This window comes from Coenobita brevimanus, chromosome 56, assembly GCF_032717465.1.
Source record: "Coenobita brevimanus isolate Jiangsu-jjx chromosome 56, ASM3271746v2, whole genome shotgun sequence".
Classification (NCBI taxonomy): Eukaryota; Metazoa; Arthropoda; class Malacostraca; order Decapoda; family Coenobitidae; genus Coenobita; species Coenobita brevimanus.
The window spans coordinates 24,653,516-24,676,564 of NC_137009.1; positions in this window are offsets into that span (position 1 = coordinate 24,653,516).

The following is a 23,049-nucleotide window of genomic DNA, read 5'->3' on the forward strand; positions in this document are numbered from 1 at the left end:
TATTTTATACCTTGTCTCGAGTTTTAACTCCTTCATGGACATTTAGGAAAATCAAATTCTGAAATGGCCTTTTTATGGCCTTTGTTCACCTTGAAGGCCAAAGTAACACAAAATTTAATAAGATTGGTCGTACATTAGGGGGGGGGGAGTCTATGAAGTGACTTTAATTCTGTACCTAGAATGCTTTCTTCCATGGTTTTATACTATGCTTCCAAATTTAATGCTGGCTTTTTCCCACCACAACCCAGCATAAACTTTCTGTGGAGGCCGGACGGCGGTTCTCGTCGGCCGACCTCCAATATATTTATTTTTTCAAAGGGGGGTTACATACGCACAGGGCTGTGTGTGTGTGTGTGTGTGTGTGTGTGTGTGTGTGTGTGTGTGTGTGTGTATGTTGTGATGAAGTCCTTCAAGAGTTGAATAAAATCATCGGGAAATGGCCAGAATATTATATGATGTCATCGTATTGAAAGATTTAACTGGTCTTCAAAATAAAAGAAATTAAGTCACTTCACATATATTTATTTGCTATCAGGTTCATGATAGTTCATCCTTAAATTATGTACTGTGAAGAAAATATCCAAGGAAGTTATGTATGGAGGTCACAGTCGTGTCATTATATTCTCGTAGTTGTGAAAGTTGTTTCTGAGAGACGTCTTAGAGCGTTGGATGAATACAACTCCTGTTCAAAAGCTTGCCTAAAATATTCCATCTTGTTGGTTTGACCCTAGGCTCATCTGAAACATGAGCTCGGTGGGCTGCAGGCTTAATTTACCTTTCTCTTGCAGTCCACCATCCTCCTTTCTGAGGTTAGGAAGGTAGTTGAGGGATCCTGGTATAAGGTAGTTGAGTCACCTGGCTATATCGGTGTCACCTCGTGAAGGTGCCCCTCGACAGCAGCTTCATCTCTTCATAAGAGAACAAGGCCAGTATATAAAAATAATTCTTCCTTTTGAACAACTGACAGCATCACGAAATTAACACACAGTTCAAATCATCTCTGTTATAATTCGCATATTTCTCATAAAAAAGAAACAGGTCAAATTACCGGCTAAGTTTCATTTATGACATGATCATCCGATGATTGATGAAGGCTTAGATTAATGCCTATCATCTGCACGAGAGTCATTACAGCAGCCTTACCCACGAACATGACCAGCAACAATCACCTTTACATCCAGGTCCCCAGTTGTATGGCACTGCTGGTTGAACCCGGACAAAGTGACAAAATATAAGTGAATTCATAGTTCTCCAGTTGAGCTGTGGAAGTTAGCGACCACGTCCATGAGCAACAGCAGCAGCCCACCAGCAATGCCCAGGGGGAGGATGAAAGAAAAAAAAATCCAAGTAGGTGATTTAGCTTAAGAACAGTCTCGCAAGAAAGAGAAAGTGTATTAGTAAATCCTTGTTATGAAAGCATTTTTCACAGTAAAGTGAAGAAAATTGCCTCTCAAAATTTGATTGTTACATTGACTGCAGGTTTGTCATACAGTTTTACAGTAAGTATAAATATTTTAAGATATTATTGAAACATCTCTGACTTTTAATGACTCTGTCTCAGAAATGAAGATATTAGAATTTTTGCTATATTTCTGATGTTTGGTAACGTTTGCATAAGCTGTAGTCATAAAAGGAAATATTGTCTATTATTCCTCAATGTTGAAAGAGTGACTGTTGCCTTTCTATATGTGTGTCTGTGCATTTGTCCTCAAACTCCCCCTGAATCATTAGTTGGATTTTACTTAAACATGGTATGTAGATTAAAATGAATAATAATTTATAACCATCAGTTTTAAAACTCAGTTGGGAGCACACACAATATATATATATATATATATATATATATATATATATATATATATATATATATATATATATATATATATATATATATACTGTGAACGTAGCTGTCAGCTTGGCGTGGACTCGTGTGGTTAGGTATGTGTGCATATAGTGGCTGTCTGTAGGTTGTTTTCTGAGGTAGTGTTTGGGGTGTTGTTATGAGGGTTCTGTATTGGCCGGTGGTTTGGTTGTTTAAATGGGTGTGTGTCCCTGTATTAAAAACGCTTCAGTATTTTGGAATTCAAGGTGATCGGTACATTTTCTGGTTCTGTCAGAGTTTTTAACAATAATTTGACTATATGTTGAGGTGTTATGCATGGTGTGTCATGTGATATTTAATTGTGCCTGACTGAGGGTACAGTGAGAGATCACATTACGGAACGTGCAGTTAAGGATCACATGACTGAAGGTGCAGTTAAGGATCACATGACGGAGGGTCCAATTAAAGATCATAAGACTGAGGGTGGAGTTGAAGATCACATGACGGAAGGTGCAAATAAAGATCATATGACTGAAGGTGCTGTTGGAGATCACAGGATAGATGGAACAATTAAAGATCGCATAACCCACCATAACACCTCAGGAGAAGACAGTTTTCACTGAAACACTATGTCTTTTATCTTCTCTCAGTTTACTAGCCATTGCTGGACATTTTCTCATGTGCTGAGGGGACGGCTCTCTCAGCGTTATCAGTGTATATCCCGTATCACATATTCATTTCCTAAACCTGTTACCACATCCACAGTCTAAGTCGTCCCTCTAACACTGATAAATCAAGGCGAATTTCTATTTTTTTTTTTTTCATGCAAGGAAGAAGGAACCAAATGCCAGAAGCCTGCAAGATTATTCCCTTAGAAAATAAATACATAACTGAGAACCAATTTCAAGAGCCCTTTCTTTCGAGTTGCCTGGACACACTGCGTCAAAGAGACTGGAGGTCATAGACAGTAGGAATTACAGATAGAAAACGACAGTTCCTCAGTTTACATGTTACATACATGAAGGACTGGGAATAACGGTTAACGCTTGGACTAGAGAATTTGCAGCTAGGCAGATGCCATGGAACCGCCGTAGACTGGGGGGAAGCAAGCAGACAGGTCAGTGGAGCAACATTCACTGAAACAGCGATAAAAGAGAGATAAAGATGCAATAGTATGGCAAAGAAACGGAGGTTGAAGGCAATCAGTGAGAAGAGAAGAGTTAATGAGACGAAATGTCTATGACTCTACCTTGTTGAGACAACCTGTATGTGGGGAGCCTCCCCACATATGACAGTTTAATCCACACAGGGGTGAATAAAACCCCTGTATAAAGTCAATAACTGTGCAGGGGTAAAGATGGCACGGAGTCGCCTTCTCACTCAAGAGAGGTAATATGATCTTGCAAAGAATAATACCGAGAGAATGAAACACAAAGTATGTTAAAAGAAGATGGAGTGATCAGGACAGATTCCTGAGGAACACAACTATTGATAGCTCCAGGAGAAGAACGGTGTCTGTCTACAGCAGCACCTATAGAACAGCCAAAAAGGAAGCTAGAAATGAATGCACTGACAGAACCATAGAAACCATAAGAGGGCAGTTTGGAAATTAAAGATTTACTCCAGACTCAATAGAAAACCTTAAAGATATATCAAGTGCAATGACAGAGCTTTCACCAAAGTCCTGAAGGAGGAGGATCGGGAGTCTGACAGGAAGCTGGAAAGCTCGCCAGTGGAGCGTCCCTGGTGGACCCCATACTGGCGATCGGAAAGAAGGTTATCATAGGAAAAGTGTTTTATTTTTTCAAAGAATGTCTTCAAAATTTTGAGAAAAACAGATATTAGAGTAGCTGGACGATAGTTAGAGGGGTGGGAATGGTCACCTTTCTTTGGGACAGGTTGAATGAGAGCAAAGTTCCAGCAAGAAGGAAAGGTACATGGTTACAGAGAAGGACGAAAGAGTTTACCTAGGCAGTGTATAAGCATGGAAACACAGGTCTCGAGGACAACAGACGGGACACCAACAGGCCCATATGCCTTGTTAGTATAAAGACCATTGAGGGCAGAAAGTACATTAGATGAAGAAATTTTTATTTCAGTAATGATGAAGTCAGCAGGGAAGAGTGATGAAGGAACAGCATTGGAAATGTCTAAGGTGGAAAAAGGAGAAAATCTGAGTAAAGAGTTAAGATTTTTCAGTAGAAGAAACAGCTACAGAGCCATTAGAGCAGACACAAGGATGGATGGATGATGAAATAAGTTGTTAGAGAAGATTTTGGGAAAATGCTAGAAGCAGTGGGAAGAATTTGTGTAGGAGAGTTCCAGTACCTTTTGTGAGCCTTGTCCTTGATGTGGACAGTATTAGAATAAGCGTGATTAAACTTTTTTTTTTCGTTAGTTACTGGAAAAGAGATAGGAATATATGTTTCCATGCCCGGGACAATAACCTCCATAATGCATGAGGCACACTCAGATGGCTTGCAGGGATGGAAGCAATAATCATACATGGAAAATCAAGGAAGTAAAACCTGAGGGTCTCCAATTCAGCAGCTGAAAGTGCCGCATCCGCCGCTTCTTGGGGAGGAGGGATAAACAGTCCTTACTGGAGCGGTAGGACAGGTTAAGGTAAAAGGGTTGTGATCAGAGAAGCCAAGCGGAGAGAAATGGTTAACAGTGTGTGCAAAAGGATTAGTTGAAAGGAAGAGATCAAGTATGATGGAACTCTCTCCAAGGCAGACAGGGATATGGGTAGCGTGCTGTACAAGCTGCTTTAGGTCATTAATGAGAGAAAAGATGTAGGCTTGTTCATCAAGTAGATCAGTGAAAGAAGAGAAGACCATGAATGTTATTTTCAGACCACAATGTACCAGTCAGTTTATATTGCATTGTTTCATGACTGATTGGCTTTTAGCGACAACGTTCTCCCGAGTGTTCTTGCTTGTACTGAGTTGAATAATGAAGGATATGAAGTGCGAAACCGCCATTCTCAGTACCCACGCCTCACCTGACCATCGTCCTTCTTCGCTAGCGCCTCTCCCTTTTGTCTCTCACGCTTCTAACAGGACTTCTGTTTGTGTGCTTAATTCAAATAAAGGAGGAACAAGTCATTAACTCACTTGTTAATCGGTCTCGCCAGCACACAACGATACTTCACTGCGTCGAAAGTGCGATGCTATTTGACACTGAGTAATTAATAAATTTGGTAATCAGTTCACCAACACTATTATTATTATTATTATAATTATTATTATTATTATTATTATTATTATCATTATTGTTGTTGTTGTTGTTGGAGGTGGTGGTGGTGGTGGTGGTTGGGTGACACCGATATTTCATTGTGTCGAAGATGCGATAGCATTTGGCCCACTGAATAAGAAAAAAAATTTGGTCATCTGTATCATCATTTTTCTGACTCCGTACCACACTACTACTACTACTACTACTACTAATAATAATAATAATAATAATAATAATAATATTTTTTTTTATCACCTCCATCCATTGGGGAACTATATTGTGAAGATCAAAACCAGCCTTCCTAATACAGTCCACCATTTGGAGCTGTAATATGAAGGTTAACACTAACCCTCATATTACAATCCGTTGGCCCCAGGCACGCCAACGGCTGTGGTTACCAACCATGTACTATTACTATTATTACTTTATTTTATATTTATTGATATTACAGTGTAAATAAAGATATTAAACTATTGGAGTTGCTGGTCTATACAACTGTCGACCACAGTAGCTTCGTAGTTCATACCCGCCAGAGAGACAGGCCTGAGGGCTGATGATCTTGTGCCCCCGAGACATAGGAGTGAAGACCTCGCAAGGGAGAATGACAGTCGACGTCTCATCCAGGCCATAACAGAACTCTGCAGTTGACGTTTCTACTACTACTACTACTACTACTAGTACTACTACTAGTACTACTGCTGCTGCTGTTGCTACAACAACAACAGCAACTACTACTACTACTACTACTACTACTGACTATTGCTACTACTACTACTACTACTACTGACTATTGCTACTACTACTACTACCACTACTACTACTACTACTACTACTACTACTACTACCGCTGCTGCTGCTGCTGTTGCTGTTGCTACAACAACAACAACAGCTACTACTACTGCTACTACTACTACTACTACTACTACCACTACTACTACTACTACTGACTATTACTACTGCTACTACTACTAATACTACTACTACTACAACAACTAATAATAATAATAACAATAATAATGTTTGGGAAAAGTGTGGATAGCTAATACATTTCCTCTGTCTATTCTTCCTTCCAAAGGATTGTTTAATATGGAGTCATTCTTATATTTATTCACCAATTCGCCTGTAACTTGACACAATTGTTCCCTGGAAATAACCCTAAACGTATTATTAAGTACTCCACATTCTGTGGAGTTCTTATAGTAGATATTATTAGATTTTTTATGCAAGGAAGAAGAACCAAAGGCAAGGAGCCCACAAATGGTTCCCTCCAAGAAAAAAAAAAAAAAAAACTAGATAAAAGAGCCAAATTTATATTCCACACAAAAACTGGGATTGTAATTGTGCTGCAAGAGTGTTTGGAGAGATGACTCACAGGAGGTACAAATGAAGTGAAAGGCATTTTAGAGTGTAAGTTCAAAGAAGTGCATGAAGGGGAAGCAAAGAGGGAAGGCTGTGAGAAATTAAAAATAGAAAGAGGGGTACTCATGGTGCTGCATGCGAGCTGGGCCTGATGGAGAAGAGTGAAGAGAAGTACAAATGAAGTAGAAGGAATGTTTGACAGTAAGTTCACAGAACTGTATGAAAGACGAGCAAAGAAGGAAGACTGCTGGACATCTGCCACACCTGCACTATAAGGAAAGAAAGCTCACACACAGTTGTTCATCTTTAATATTGATAAAAGCTGCGGCAAGTGTGTGCAAGAGCAGGAAAACAGTAATGTATGAAAAATTTTTATAATGTATAAGATTATGAGCAGTGAAAGACTTAATTATTTTTTTATACATGGTGCTAAATAAGTTATCCTTATACAGTATTATATGTATACTAGTGGTAAGCTTCATCACTGCTAGTCTGTGTGATTATAAGAAAAAAGTTTGTCTTGTGCCATGTTTCGCATTGGTTTCTATATGCAATTTGGATGCTGAAGAGAAATATTCAAATGTTAGCACCAACATAACCCAGCAGCATTTACACAAACATCCTTCAACTCTGCTCTAATGCCCCCACCGAGGGGGGGTCACCTTCACATGGTGGCAGGGCTTGAAGTATGGCTGTCAGTGCCACCTACTTTGGAGACCTGCCTACTCTTGTAGGGTTAGGCATTTATTGGCCTCGTGGACCAAGCACTCCTTAGATCACTGGTGGAGGAGGCCTGCTGGTGATGTTATTTGTCATTGCCCGTTTGCCATATAGGGCGGGACTGTTGCCTCCCCACGTGCTTGCCGTGCGTGGCGTCCTGTAATGCTAGGAGACGGGAGTCCTGGGGGTTGAGTGATGCTGCATGCTGTGCCCTGCAGCTAGCAATACACCTCTTTGGTCCCCTATTCTAACCTGACGGGCGGCCTGGTGGGCCCAACCAAGTCAATTTGCCGGTCATGCATTGGCTAGGGTCAAGTGGTCACTGGGTGGCCTGGTGGCTCCTATTGTCCTGGTGTTACCCTTGCCCTTGTCTTCCGATAGTTATCTGCATATTCTCTCCTGCTGCCTCTGGGGTCGCCAGTGGTGTTGTCTCTGGCATACGACCTCCTCTTGTTCAGCTCCACGGTGGGTGGAGGGGAGAGGGAATGAAGTTTGCTAGTTGACTATATGGAGTCTTTTCATTAAAATGTTGCTGATGACAAGGCTTCTGTCCCCAGACGTTCTATGGACTGACTACCCTTATCACTACTCTGGAGCCTTTCCAGGCCTCTGGTGACTTTCCTCCTCTGCCCCAGCATTCAACTGGGACTAGGAGGAAGCCACATCAAGTTGGTACGACTCCAGGGTCGGCTCACAAGACACAAAGCCTGAGACGTATGCCAAATATCTAGTGCTCAAATCCTCCAGAGGTGGATCAGTGCCGGATATTGACATACTTGAATTGCACCTTACCATCATTTCAGCATGTGGCAGAGAACCCAGAATATCATCTCGTGGCGATGGAAACATCCTCATTTAAGTGTCTTCACCTGAAGAGAGCTCATGATTGATGAGTTTGATCTCAGTTTTTGGTTCAGATGTTTCCTGCATTCCACACAATACTTTCAACCAATGTAAAGTAGTAATTTTGTCTTGTGACCTCCTCCACCACTCTGAGGCACAGTTGTTGGAGGAACTACAATCTTCTGGTGTAGTAAGTGTTGACCATCTGCACAAGAAAATAGAAGGTATCCTGACCCCAACATTGACCTTGATCCTGATATTTACCAAGTTAACGTTGCCCTCAGTCGTGAAACTTGCTTGGCTGTCACTTCCTGTGAAGCCGTATGTGCCAGACTCAAAGCGGTGTTTCCACAGTCAGGGCTATGGCCATGTTAGCAGCTTTTGCCGGTATACCAGTGTCTATCCAGGACCACTTAAGTGTTATCACTATGGGGGTCCTCATGCTTATCTTCTAAAAACTGTCCTCACTACTGCCTGGAAAAGGAGATTTTGAGCATTCACATGTGTGAGAAGGTTTCTTTTCCAGAAGCAAAGAGGAAGGCCCCCACTCTCTTCTTTCAGCCTGGGGTTACTTATGCACCTGTCCTTTCTGGGGCACCTGTATGTCGTTCTGTGTCCCACAAGTTGTCGAATCCCCTTACAATGACCACTTCCCCATCTGCTTTGCAGGATGCCTCCCCTGTAATCAATGATGTATGTGAGAATGGTCTTCGCCCATCCTCTACTCTGACTGTCTCCGCCCCCATTTCTGTGGCTGATGGTTTGTGCACTTCTGTGGTGTTGGCGGATGTACACTTGACATGACTCCTTCTCCTGCTGTGTCCAGTATGTCCAAGGCTCCATCTGTACCTGACAAAAGTCACCGTGGTTCTTCTGAGTCCTCTCAGCCTGAAGACCAGCCACCTAAGGTTTCTGTCATCGAACCTTGTGTCATCCCCTCTCCTATTCCCTCTGCCCCGGAGGCTGAGGGGTCTAGCTAGGTGAAAGCTGCTGCTGATCGTTTGCCTGTGGTCAGGTCCTCACCTGGGGATGATGTTGGACAGACCATTGATGCTTCAGTTCTGAAGCATACAGTGTCATTCTCAGAGGGGTCTAATCCTGTGGACACTTCCTCCACTTCTGGGGCACCTTATTGTGGCACTGGCTGCCCTACACAACCAAGGGCAATCTCCAAGCCACTTTCCAAGCTGCGTATTATTCCACCTCAGAGTAAGTGTTCTGTAAAACTTTCCTCTTCCTCGTTCGCACGTTTGCCCATGGATGTCTGATATAGCATGTGAATTCCTGCAACTGGACAGCCTCTTCCCAAGAGCCTTCCTAAACAACAATCCAGACCCGCTTGCATACCAGGAGTTATACAGACTCCAACTTCAACCTGATCCACCTTGCACTATGAGTTCTATTATTCAGAGACGTTGCCAGGGCTTACGTGCCAGCTGGGAGAACCTGTGTCGCCTTCTTGCAAAGTTTTCTCTTGGATGCATGTGCATCCAAGAGACCATGGTTGGTGATGCTATTCCTTCCGGTCCTTCCAGCTACCGTGCCTTTTATTCTGATCCTGTGCCAGGCCAAGGTTGTCATGGAGGTGCTGCTGTCTTCCTATGCCAGGATAATCCATAGTCATCTGGACATTTTTGGTCCCATGCAGGCTGTTGCTGTCCAGCTGTTTTTTTTTACGCTGGCAGTATACAGTATGTGGGCATTGTCTTCCTCCTAACGCTACTGTTGAACGGGCGGATCTGGAACTCCATATTCAAGGCCTTCCATCTCTGTTTCTTTTACTATGAGATATGAATGGTCACCATCCATTGTGAGGAAACAGCAAGGCCAACCCACGGGGTGTTATGCTTGCCTCTTCAGTGGAAGATGAGGAGTTGGGCATTCTCAACTCCGAAAGAATGACTTACGTCCATAGCCAGACTGGAACATTTACTGCCATTAATTTGTCCTGATGCTCAGCTGAAGCTCTTTTAGATTTTACCTGGAATGTAGTGCCAGACCTATATGGCAGCGACCATTTTCCATTACTCTTAACTGCTAGTGGAGGTGTGATCTCAGCTTCGTCTTCCTAGCTGGCTTTTTGATAAGGCTGACTGGCTACGTTTCAGGGAATTAAGTTCCATTTCCCTTTCTGTCAATGAGACTGGCTGTCTTACTGAGGCGGTGTCATATTTCAATGACCTGTTTCACTCAACAGCCCTAATATCTATTCCAAGAATGAAGGGTTAGTTTCCTAAACATCCGGTTCCTTGGTGGAACTCTCGAGTGCAGTTCTGCAGTGAGAGCCAAACGAGTTGCTTTCTTTCAACTTCATCATAACCGTGGGGATCCTTAGTATTTGATGGCATATCAGAGGGCACTAGCTCAAATGAGGTGGGTTTTAAATGAAACCAGGCATTCATCCTGGAAGGGTTATGTTTCCTCCATCAGTTTGAGGACTTCCCTCACTCAGGTATGGAATAGAGTTCCCTCCCCCCCTGTATCATCTGCAACATGTGGAACTGTGGCTCATCAACTTGCTGTTGCAGAGTTGCTTGTTGATCATTTTGCCAGTGTGTCACAGAAGGATGGAGGTAAGTCTTCGGCTTACCACCGTCCGTGCTTAGAGTCTCACAGTTTTACCTCCTTTGGGGGAGGGTCTTATAATGATCCAAATTCTGTTTCTGAACTCCACGCAGTTCCTGTTGCAGTGCCATGATTCCTCTCCTGGCTGTGATGATATTCCTCATGCCTATTTACATTACCTGTCTCATGAGTCCCTTTCGCTTTTGCTTTCTGGTGTTCTGGTGAGTTTCCGGCTTGTTGGGTGTTTCTGTAGTTATCTCCATCCCCAAACCAGGTAAAGACCACCTACAGGAGACCAATTATTAGCCTATTTCCCTGACTTCTTGCATATGTAAAATTCTGGAAAAGATAGTCAGTGTTAGGCATGCCTGGTATTTTAGAGAGAGGTGACTTTTTATCCCCTCCCCAGTATGGTTTTCAAGAAATGCGAGCTACCTCTGATGCACTACTGTCCTTGCAATCTTCTGTGTGTGAGACTTTCTCCACTAACCAACACCAGATCACGGTCTTCTTCAATCTGGAAAAGGAATATGACAGTGCCTGACATCATGGCATTTTACTTTTTCTTCATGAATTTGGTCATCGTTGGCACTTGCTTATTTTTATTGAGCAGTTTTTATATAACATTTTTTCAGGATCTGAGTGGGAGGACCGTGGACTTAAAAATGGAGTACCACAAGGGAGTATCCTTAGTGTTACTCTCTTTGCAGTGGCCATCAACAGCGTAATCAGTGTATTTCCTGATGGTGTACAAGGCTCACTATATGTCGATAACGTCTAAATTTCCTTTACTGCCTGTAGAATGTCTCTGATAGATAGGAAGTTGCAGCTAACTATCAATAGAATTTCTGAGTGGGCCGAGTATCGTGGCTTCCGTTTTTCTGTAATAAAGACAGTGGGTATGCATTTTTGGCATCTTTGGGGGGTTCACCCAGACCCTGACTTGTATCTCTATGGTCGAAGAATATCCTGTGTGGAAGAGACGCAGTTTCTGGGTCTTCTGTTTGATAGATGACTGACCTGGGTTTCTCATATTAGTTCTGTTAAGGGGGCTTGTCTCGAAGCTTTGAGAGTATTGAGGGTTTTGGTTCATAATGGAGTGCTGACCATCAGACTCTGCTCCTCTTGTATAGGTCTCTTACTCATCCTAAACTTGAGTATTGGTGTGAGGTCTTCTCTGCAACAGATGCCCGTCTCTGGTTGTTAAATTCTGTGCATCATGCTGGTGTACATCTGACAACCGGGGCATCCACGCCATCCCCGATTTCAAGTTTGTTGGTGAATGCTGGTGTACTCCCCTTTGATTTGTGTCGCCAGTCGTTGGTGTTGAGGTGTTGGGTTCATCTTGATCGCATTCCAGACTCAGTTTCTTGTGCCATCGTCTCCCAGTGTTCCCAATCTTCTGTTTATGACACCCATCCTAGTTTCCCCAAACCTTTTGGTTACAGGGTCCAGTCTGTTATGTTAGCTTTCTCTGTTCTGATATTGGTAGTTTGTCCACATTGGATCCCAGGGGTGGGTTTTTCTCTACTCCCTCGCGTGACATTTTATAGGTCCGTTGTTCGTAAAAAGGGCTCACTTCCCTCATAGGTGTCATTCTCGCTCTCTTTAAAACACGCCTACATTCATGAGGGTTCTGTCCTCATCAGTATTGACGGGCCTAAGACTGATACTGGAGTAGGCTTTGGTGTTGTCTTCCCTTCCTCTAGTAGAGGTGGTAGCTGTTCTGGTATTAAGTCAGTGTATACTGCTGAACTGACTGGGATTTTATATGCTCTCAAAATCATTTTTACTCTCTCCCAGTATTTTTTTGTGACTTTTAGTTACTCCTGTGGTGCTGTGTCTGCACTGAGTCTTTTAATGTATCCCATCCATTGGTTTTATCAATTTTGGAGTGGCTTTTTCTTGTTGGCCATCGTGGCCATCATGTCGATTTCTGTTGGGTTCCCGCACATGTTGGTGTGGTGGGCAATGAGAGGGCAGATACATTAGCTAAAGCTGCAGTTTTTCAACAATCCCCAACTGACTACCCGCTTCCTGCTTCTGATGTAACACCTTACTTGCAGTAAGCAATTCGTACATGTTTGCAGAGATACTGGGATGGTGTTGCTCATAATAAACCAAGAAGAAATCTTTCGGAGATTGGTTGTGCCAAGGGGTCTCCCCTCCAATCCTCAGTGATTGGAAGTGTCTCTTGCCAGGCGTCACATTGGGCACTCTTGGCTTACTCATGGGTTTCTGATGAGTGGTGTGACTCAACCACTGTGATGATTGTCTTGTTCCCCATACTGCCCGCCATTCATTGGTCGAGTGTCCAAGTCTGGGGGACCTACATCGGAGATTCCTCCAAAGACATAGAGGGCCTGATGGTGCCTATTGTCTGTCCTCGATGCTTCGTGGAACCCCCAGCGATTTTAATGATGTTCTTAATCTTCTTCAGGAAGCGGGCCTCCTTCCACTTTTATAAGTAATTGGTATTTTATTAACTATTCTTTTATTATTTACAGTGTTGTATTTCTGCTACTGAGTATTAACTTTATTTTGAATGTGCACTTTTTATTTGTGGCGTCTTTTACCATGCTGTCCGACGGCATATGACCCTTTCAGTTGCGCTGCCAGATTTTAATTATATTCAGTTAATCAATCAACCTCTTTAATCCCCAAACGAAAATTGGATTAATGCAAGAGATGGGTAACTTCAGGGTATATTCCACCCTGCTCACATTTTCTATGATGCCTGAGTTTGAAGCCTACTCAGTTATCAGCCCACCTTCTTAACATTTACAATTATGTCTGAGTTTGAAGTCTACACAAATAACAAAACACCTTGAAAACATCTCTGATGATGCCTGGCTTCCAAGCATATTGAATCAGCAGGAAATATTTCATGACACAACACCACCAAACATTATTTTTTTTTTTTTAAGATGCCGGAGCAGTTCCTGCAGCAAGCCTTTCTCTTATTCATTAGCTATGGATTTTCAGAAATACGGTGCTTCATTCAAGGAAACTTAAGCATAGCCCCGTGTTTCCACAGGTACCTTACTCTTCTACCAAACAACAATTACAAGTCACCGACATAGGAAACGGACCATGAAATTCTAGTTGCCTACTTTATCAACGGCTATATTATAGTAGTTACATATAAAAAAAAATAGGAATATAACTATGAATCCAAGCATGAAAATGCACATGCTGATGTGCAGTACCGGTTAATAACAACCGTGAATTTATAACCACAGGGTGAACACTTTATTAAAACGGTACCAGATTCATTAGTCTACCATAAAAAGTTAGCGTACAGTGGCCGATTAAGTACAAATGTCTGTGTGTGACGGTGTGCTCTATGTGCGTCCGGCTGAATCTAACACAGACACAATCGGCGGACGGTCGAAAATCTCAAAGGGTTCAATAAGATTATCAACAAGAGACAGACCGAATAAAAAAGAAAAACATGGATCATAAGAATCCATCAACAAAGAAAAAAGACTGAAACAAGTCTGATGTAAAATGACACGAGGAATGCAAACAATCATATCACTGAAAGACAGAAAAACATTTAAGTTATTAAATCCAGAGTTAGAATGGTGAAGAAAGTTGAAGAATTTTACAAAGAACTGTATGCATCAAAGGCAACAGTACAAACGGCTAACTTTTCAGCTGACACAAGTGAAATACCTGAGGTGACAAAAGACGATGTAAGTACGGTATGAAAAGAGGGAAAACCAAACGAGAGGGTGGAACTGTAGCAGATATCCTGTTGGATGCACCAGTAATATTACAAAACCGGTCCCCCCAATTATGTATTTATAGTATAAAAAAGAAAATTACCAACAGCATTGTGTCATGGAAAAGTTATTTTGCTTTACAAAAAAAAAAAAAGCCACTCGAAATATCATCGTAACTATTGAATCATTAGCATATTATCAGTTAATTACAAACCCTTCACAAAAGTCCTTCTAAACAGAATAACAATTATTGTGGAAGAAAACTAACCTCGTGAACAGAAAGGATTTCGACTCGTGTACTCGACTAAAGCTCAGCAACAATATGAATTAGCGAATTTAAAAAATTAAAGAATATGATAAGCCACTGTGCTTAGGTTTTGTTGATTACAAAAAGGTTTTCGACTCAGTGGAGCACAAAGCAATTGTAATTCACTGCGAGAACAAAGGGTAAAGGAGAACAGTGTAAAACTACTTGAAAACATATGTGAAGAGGGAACTGCCCTTCTTAGTCATAATTTTTCCGAGTGTTGATGTACATAAAGACTCGGAAAAATTATGACTGAGAAGGGCTTCCATTAGGCAGATACAATTTCACAATAATTATTTACAGCATGATTAGAAATTATTTTTAGAAGTCTAGGCTGGGAAAACAAAGAAGTAAACATTGGCGGAGAAAAGCTAAACCATTTACGATTTGCAGATGACATTGTCCTAATCTCAGAAACAGAGAGACATTCCAAGAAATGTTAAATACTTGAACAGAGCAAGTCTCAAATTAGGGCTAAAGATGAACCGGAGTAAAACTAATGTTTAATAAAAATACATGAAAGACCATCATCAGAATAAGTGAAGAAACTTTTCAAGTTGGGGAGCACGATTACTTGGGGTAAGTACTAAAATAACGAAAGACCATTACAGCGAAATAAAGAGGCGCCTAACAATTGGACAGAATGCTTTCGGTAAACATAGGGATATCATAAAAAGTAGCTGGCTAATAGGAATGAAACTAAAAGTATATAACGATATCTATAATTTCAGTTATGACGTATAGATGTGAGACATGGAAACTGATAAAAACGATGGAAAGTCAACTAATCCTTTCTCAAAAGACCAATGGAAAGGTCAATATTGGGAATATCTTTAAGAGACAGGAAAATATAAACTTGAGTGAGAGAGCAGACTAAAGTCAAAGACATTATACAAGTCATAAAAGAACAGAAATGGAGAAGACAGATTTTTACCAAGAATGAATGATAACCGATGGAGAAAGAGGCTTCCTGACTAAATTCAAAGAGATTGTAAGCATAGCAGAAAAAGGCCAGACAGGAGGTGGAGAGATGAAATAGAATAGTTTGCAGGTAAAACGTGGTAGAGATTGGCTCAGTCAAGGAATTGGTGGAAAAGGTTGGGTCTGGCCTTTGTTCAGTAATGGAATTGCAGTGACTGATGATACAGTATCTATCTATCTATCGAGAGAGAGAGAGAGACAAATAGACTTAAGTGTGTGTGTGTGTGTGTGTGTGTGTGTGTGTGTGTGTGCTAATTATATTTTCTAAAACTTGCTGATATAATATTTTGGACCAGGTCCATGATGCCCTACTTGTTGGTCGCGTTTTCTGTTTTGTATTCTTGTATTCATTACTCTTGTTTCACCGTGGCAGGCACTTCTGCCCTTCAGAATTAAGCGATTCCGACCTGACCTTGTTGTGTCCACAGGGTTTTGTTTGCTAGGCAACTGCTTGTTGTCTAGCCACGGCCGAAAATCAGACTTTGTCGTCCTTTTTACAATTTGAGCTGTAGAAGCATTATTAATAGGCACAGACATCTCTGACTTCTTTAGGAGATATCTTGATGTCATTCCCTATCAGAAGTGTTCCATCCATTTTTCCCATCTATCCTCTAGTTTTCGAGTGGCAGCCCTGCGAAGATTGGCCTCAGCGTCCCTGGCAACCAGTACTGGTTTTCAAATATGTCGCCCCCCCCCCTTAGTTCCTCGGTGGCTGGATGGAATTCAATGAAATTTTGCATGCTTGTAGACACTGACTAGCACAACAACTTTCTGCTGTACACCTATGTGCAACACTGGACAGGTCAGGGGTCAAAGTTTATCAAATGCAAAAGTAGTGAAAATAGCTAAAATAACAACTATCCTCGCGCAATATGCTAAGGTTCTAAAAAGTATTAAGCCAGGGCCATCATTACTGGGTGAAATGTTGGAGTGGAGTACCTCCATACAAAAATGTCCTTTAGAGTCGACACCCACTTACACGTAGAAGTTGTACCTCTGGTAGACAATTCTGCGAATTTCAAGTTGCCTAGCTACACAGTGGGTAGATGGAATCGAATGAAACTTTGCATGCTTATAGACGACAATGAGTACTACAAGTCTGATTCGTACATGCATGACCTATCTCCGCCAGATTAGGGGTTGAAGGTCATTAAGTGCGGAAAATATGAAAAGTACTAAAATTACGAAGTTGCTCGCGTGAAATGCAAAGGCTGCGAAGAATATTAAGCCAGAGACATGATTCCTGGATGGAATGTTGCACTGGAGTACCTTCATATAGAAATGACTTATAGTGTCAAAACAATAGTACTTGGTTCGCTTGGAGCTGACCATCGTCGCGTGTTTTTTTTTTTGTGTGTTTTTTTGTTACTTTTTAAAATAGTTGGAGATATAAGACAGGAAAAACTAAAACTAGTGCACAGTCAGTGAAAAACATCATGCCGTCACTGAAAACTGTGTGCAAATTGTTTATTATTTAATCAGCTAATGTAGCAGTTTTTTAAGTTAAGGAATCAGTTGTAGATAAAGACAGCAATGATTGAAACTAGTGCATTATCAGGGAAACACATTATGCTGTCATAAGTAATAAAATTATTATTAATTAGTTGTGTCCTCTTGCCCTGCCAGCATACATCTCCAGAAGCAAGGCCAGCACACCACCTCCACAGCCTAAAAGTAAGACCAAGAAGGGGCCCTGGAGGTGGTTGAGACTGAACACCACCTGCAGAGGTAAGAGAAGGGAAATATCAGTTCCAGGCTAGGGCAGAGAGAGAGAGAGAGAGAGAGAGAGAGAGAGAGAGAATTGAATTTCATTTAACAATATTATTTTACCACAATACCCGGCGACATGTCATACATATACTCCAGGTATTGAAATTAATATATTCTGACCCATTCAGGAATAAATTTATCTTGGCATCTATACCTAGTCGAGAGTGAACGAATAAGTGGAGTTGGCTGGTAAGGGAATGGATGGCTTTAGTGAGACTTGGATTAGACAGAAAGTCACTCATCTAATTAATTCCGTGATTAGACGGTTATTTGTTCACGTTTACATTTTCCCACCTTCAGCCATTATATAACACGATAACTGAACAGCGGTGTGTGATGGCACAAAAAATTGGAAGAGTAAAAAATAATGAGTTCTTACAATGAAATAAGAGAGTCAAAACTTTGATCAGTTAAAGGATACTGAGAGGACAGTTAGAGGATACTGAGTGAAGGTCAAGATAAATTGAAGAGCTGTAACATGAAATAATATTAAGGCAAATCAGCGGAGAATGTGTGGTCGAGGGAGTAGTTATGGCACCAAGATAAAGTGATTCCTGTGTACCTTTTAACAGATCATAAACAATTGTCATACATGTCTGGTGTCACTGTCCAGCGTCTCCTCCTGCCCCTGATACTTCTCCTCGGCCGCGTCCTTATGCTTTGACTCCCTGATGTAATATGCAATGAGGTCGTTGTACCACTTGTTCACCAGACCCACCTGCACACATCGCCACATCACTCTCTCGAAGCTTCGCAGGTATGTTGCACCCTGAACCACACATCAAGGAGGCTATGAGTGATGGCTTGTCAGCAACCATGAAAGAGTCACAGTATGAGAAGGCAGCAAACTTGCTCTGACATACAGACTGTCATACCTCCTTAACTAAGCAATGTTATTTACCCCACCCTACCCTGCTGAACACCCAGGTACAAACATTGTCAGATTTTTGAGGTTAGTCATATCGATATTTGACATATATAACAGATTTTGGCATGCTCAACACATATGTGTTACCAGGTTTCGTTTAAAAACAATGTTGCATAAATTACCTGATAAGCTTTTCTCTTGGACTATACAGTCCATTTGTAGAGCGACAATGACCATCATGGACTTGTCGGAATGACAACTGTGTGATCTATATATTTGGCTCTGTCTATCGATATATAAATATCTCTATCTATCTATCTATCTGTCTATCTATCTATCTATCTATCTAGAGAGAGGGAGAGATAATGGAGCCTTTGTGGTACAGTGGTAAAGTGTGCGTTTTCGTACACTGAAGAACGATGGTTCGTGCCGGGCCAGGGTAATAAACTTTGGGAGCGTTCTTCTGGCCACGTACTGCATTGGCGGACATCAGGGGTGCTGTGGTTGTACCAGTGTCGCATACTATTAATAATGCCTGCACCCAGTCGGCTTGCGCGGGCCGATTACACTTGATTCACAGACTACATACACATCCAAAGCCACTCCAACACTACAATTACATTTAAAAGCACTTCTCACCCTACATATAATCTCTGCCTGACTGCCTAAGCCACTTGGTAGAGATACAGTGGCTGTATCGTCCCCACTTCGGTTGGGATAGGCCTGTCCTGCAGTGGACACTCAAACGGCTGATGAGATTATATGTATATATATATATATAGATATATATATATATATATATATATATATATATATATATATAGATAGAGAGAGAGAGAGAGAGAGAGAGAGAGAGAGAGATTCATTCATCATCCAACCCTGCGTTGTCCCATGAGGGGCATACGATCCTGGGGCTAGGCAAGTTGGTCCTGACATTTAAGATAAGAATGGCAAGCCTCACTCATCCCTGAGTGGCATTATGTGAGCAATAATATATATATATTTATATATATATATATATATATATATATATTTATATATATATATATTTTGTCGCAAACTACCCAATCACCAAGTGGACAAGGTGCACGGCCTGAGTAAAACCACGATAGAATGATAATTGAGTGTACGACAAGACCATATTGTATTACTTAGATCTGGAGTTACTTTAGCATATGAACATTTAAGGAGAGTCAAAACACCACGTACAAAATTAACATAATCTATTAAACTACCTTAACTTACAACCAATAGTGGGAAAACAAAACACAAAACATCACCCTGCCTACTGGACAAGAGCATAAACTTGCTAAAGTCCATCCTACATCCCTAACCAAGGACATACACAAACCTTAAACCTGGACGACCCAGAGCTAGCCGGCGTCACTGACAGGGAAACAGAGAGAGAGAGAGCCACAGAGCCTCTGCGCCTGGGCTTATATGCAGGCCTACCACCACTTCATTGGGTCGCCAGTTCGTTAATTTAGAAACACCTTAACTAGCTAGTTATACACGTGGCGCGAAGGGGAACAATTACCTACACAAAATATGCGTCCACGTGACACCTCCCCCCCAAAAAAAGAACTTTTTACCAAGCCGGAAAAAGTTACTCTAACATGTACAAACATTATAGGTACAAAAGTAGGTTTACTTCAATATTAAAAAAATTCCTTAAACCTAAAAACATAGAATGGGTAAATGACATGGTAAATCATAGGGAACCTACACTCTGTTCACACTCTTGACAACGCATCTGCAATGGTATTGTCCTTGCCACGAATATGCTGCAGTTTTATATTATACGGTTGCAAGGCTAGAGCCCATCTCAGCACTCGAGCATTCTTAAACTTGACCTTTTCAATAAACACAAGGGGGTTGTGGTCTGTGAACACCGTGATGGGGAATGCGCTACTGGACAGATATACTTCAAATTTTTCTATTGCCATGACAATTCCAAGAGCCTCCTTTTCAACGGTGGCATAAGCCTTTTGATAAACCTTAAACTTTTGGGAAAAGTAGCATACGGGATGTAACACTTCACAATATTCTTGCAAGAGCACTGCCCCCACCCCTACATCACTTGCATCGACTCTAATGATGAAGGGCCGATGTGGGTCCGGGGTTCGGAGCACAGGAGCACAAGCCAGCAGGGCCTTCAAACCCTCAAATGCCCGCTGACATTCATTTGTCCAATGGAACGTCTCCTTGGAGCTAAGTTGATCCGTAAGGGGAGCAGCGACCTGGGCAAAGTTCCTGCAGAAACGACGATAGTAACCCACCATCCCAAGGAACCTCATGGTAGACTTTCGGTCAGCTGGTGGTGGATATTGTAAGATGGCATCCACCTTTGCATCAACAGGGGCTAGCTGGCCCTGTCCGACCACATGCCCCAGGTACGCGACGTGGGCGTGCCCAAACTCACTCTTGGCAAGGTTCACTGTGAGATTGGCCTCCTCCAGGACATCAAAGAGCTTTCGCAGCCTCTCAAGGTGTTCCTTCCAATTGTCACTCCAGACAACTAAGTCATCTAGGTACACACGGACGCCAGGCAACTCTGCAATCAAATAGTTCATTAGTCTTTGGAATGTGGCCGGGGCATTCCGCATGCCAAAGGGAAGAACTAGAAATTCCCAAAGGCCGCTTGGAGTGACAAAGGCAGAGATTGACTTGGCTTGTTCTGTCAAGGGCACTTGGTAATACCCTTGGAGGAGATCAAGCTTAGTGACGTAGCGGGCCGCTCCTAGGTCATCAATAATGTCATCCATTCTGGGTAGTGGAAAGGAGTCGGGCAGGGTAACAGCATTGACCTTCCTATAATCTACACAAAGGCGGTAACTTCCTCCAGCCTTGGGGACTAATACTACAGGTGAGGCCCAGGGACTCATACTTGGACGGATCAAACCTTGCTCTTTTAGCCTCTGCACCTCGTACTGCAGGAATTCCCTCTTCTCGGCACTGAGACGGTATGGAGCTTGTTGGATCGGAGGGGCTCCTTGAACATCCACATCATGGGTCAGCAGGGTACAGAGCCGAGGGGTGTCACCAAAGAGGTCTGGATGCTCCTGTAGAAGACAGTCAATATCGCCTGCCTGGGTGGGGGGCAGATGCTCTAATTTACTCATAAGATTTGTTAGAATTTCACGATTTGACAGCTTACTGCCTACGAATGGTGTAGGGTCATTTTCCTCTGACTTTTCCACTACTCTAGTTCCTGTTAAAGTGACCTGTTCCACTTCCCTTCCTTGTGATTGGTCACGAGAGTGATACATTTTCAACAAATTGACATGGACACTTCGCCTTTTCTTCCGCCTCTCTGGCGTAGCAATGATATAATTAAGGTCTCCAACCCGCTTCAAAACATGATATGGCCCAGAGTACCGAGACTGAAGAGGCTGCTTTGGTACTGGTAGCAGAGCTAAAACTTGATCACCAACATGAAAAATGCGGGATTGTGCCTTGTGAATTTTGTCATAATTGTCTTTCATTCGTATTTGAGCATGACTGAGATTAGAATGGGCAAACTTTAAGGCACGCTGCAAGTTGGAGCGGAACTGAGTTACATATGCAGCAATCGGTACAGTACTCTCGTCATTTAACCAGCATTCTTTCAAGACTTTGAGAGGACCACGGACCTGGTGTCCATAAATGAGTTGAAACTGGGTGAAACCTAGACTCTCATTTACACTATCTCTAATTGAAAACAATAAAAGATCAATAGCCTCATCCCATTCCTGACCCGTTTCCAAACAATAAGTACGTATCATAGTCTTAATGGTAGAATGGAAACGTTCCAGGGCTCCTTGACTCTGTGGATGGTAAGCGGTTGACTTACACTGACGGACTCCCAGGGCCCTCATCACTTGCTGAAACAGCCTGGAGGTGAAGTTAGACCCTTGGTCGGACTGCACGATGGCAGGTAACCCAACCTGTGTGAAGAACTTGATCAGGGCCCTGACAACATTCCTACTAGTGATACTACGGAGAGGTATGGCCTCAGGGTAACGAGTGGCAACATCCATTATGGTTAATAAATACTGATTCCCGCGTTTGCTCCTTGGGAGAGGGCCCACACAATCAACAATTACCTTACTAAAGGGCTCCTCCACGACAGGAATGGGCTGAAGGGGTGCAGGATTGACTTCAGTGCCTGGTTTGCCACTAATCTGACACACATGACAGGTACGGCAATAGGTACTAACATCTTTCATCAACTTTGGCCAGTAAAAATGAGACAAAATCTTGTGGTAAGTCTTACGGACTCCCAGGTGTCCACCCACCCCATCATGTGCCACCTTCAATATCTCTATACGTAGAGATTTTGGGACGACGATCTGATGGACTGTCTCCCACGTGTGATTGGCAGGAGCCTTAGATGGTCTGAATTTACGCATCAACACCCCCAAATTGAGATAAAAACAGTGTGGAACCTCATCTATTTCATTACCTTCAGTAAGCTGTGCAAGAAACAACTTACATTCGGGGTCACTAGACTGTTCCTGAATTAATCTCTCCCTTGTGATAGGGGTGCTACCAAAGTCAAGGAGACCAGAACTAGACTTACTGAGTGTATCATCAAACAATTCTGCAAGGGAAACATCTCCCTCGGGTGTGTTTTCCTCTGGCTCTACAGCAGGGGTATGTGCGTCCAACAACCTCTGGCTCTGACTACGAGTAACAGCACAAGTTGGGAAGAGATTAGGGTGTTTCAGCTCTAAGTCAGTAGTGTTGTTGATATCAACAGGTTTGTCTGAAACGATGGGGTTAGCGGTAACCTGGGAACCAGCTAAATCATTGCCAATTAATACTGAAATGTTCCTAACGGGGAGGTGATCTACTACAGCTAGTAGTA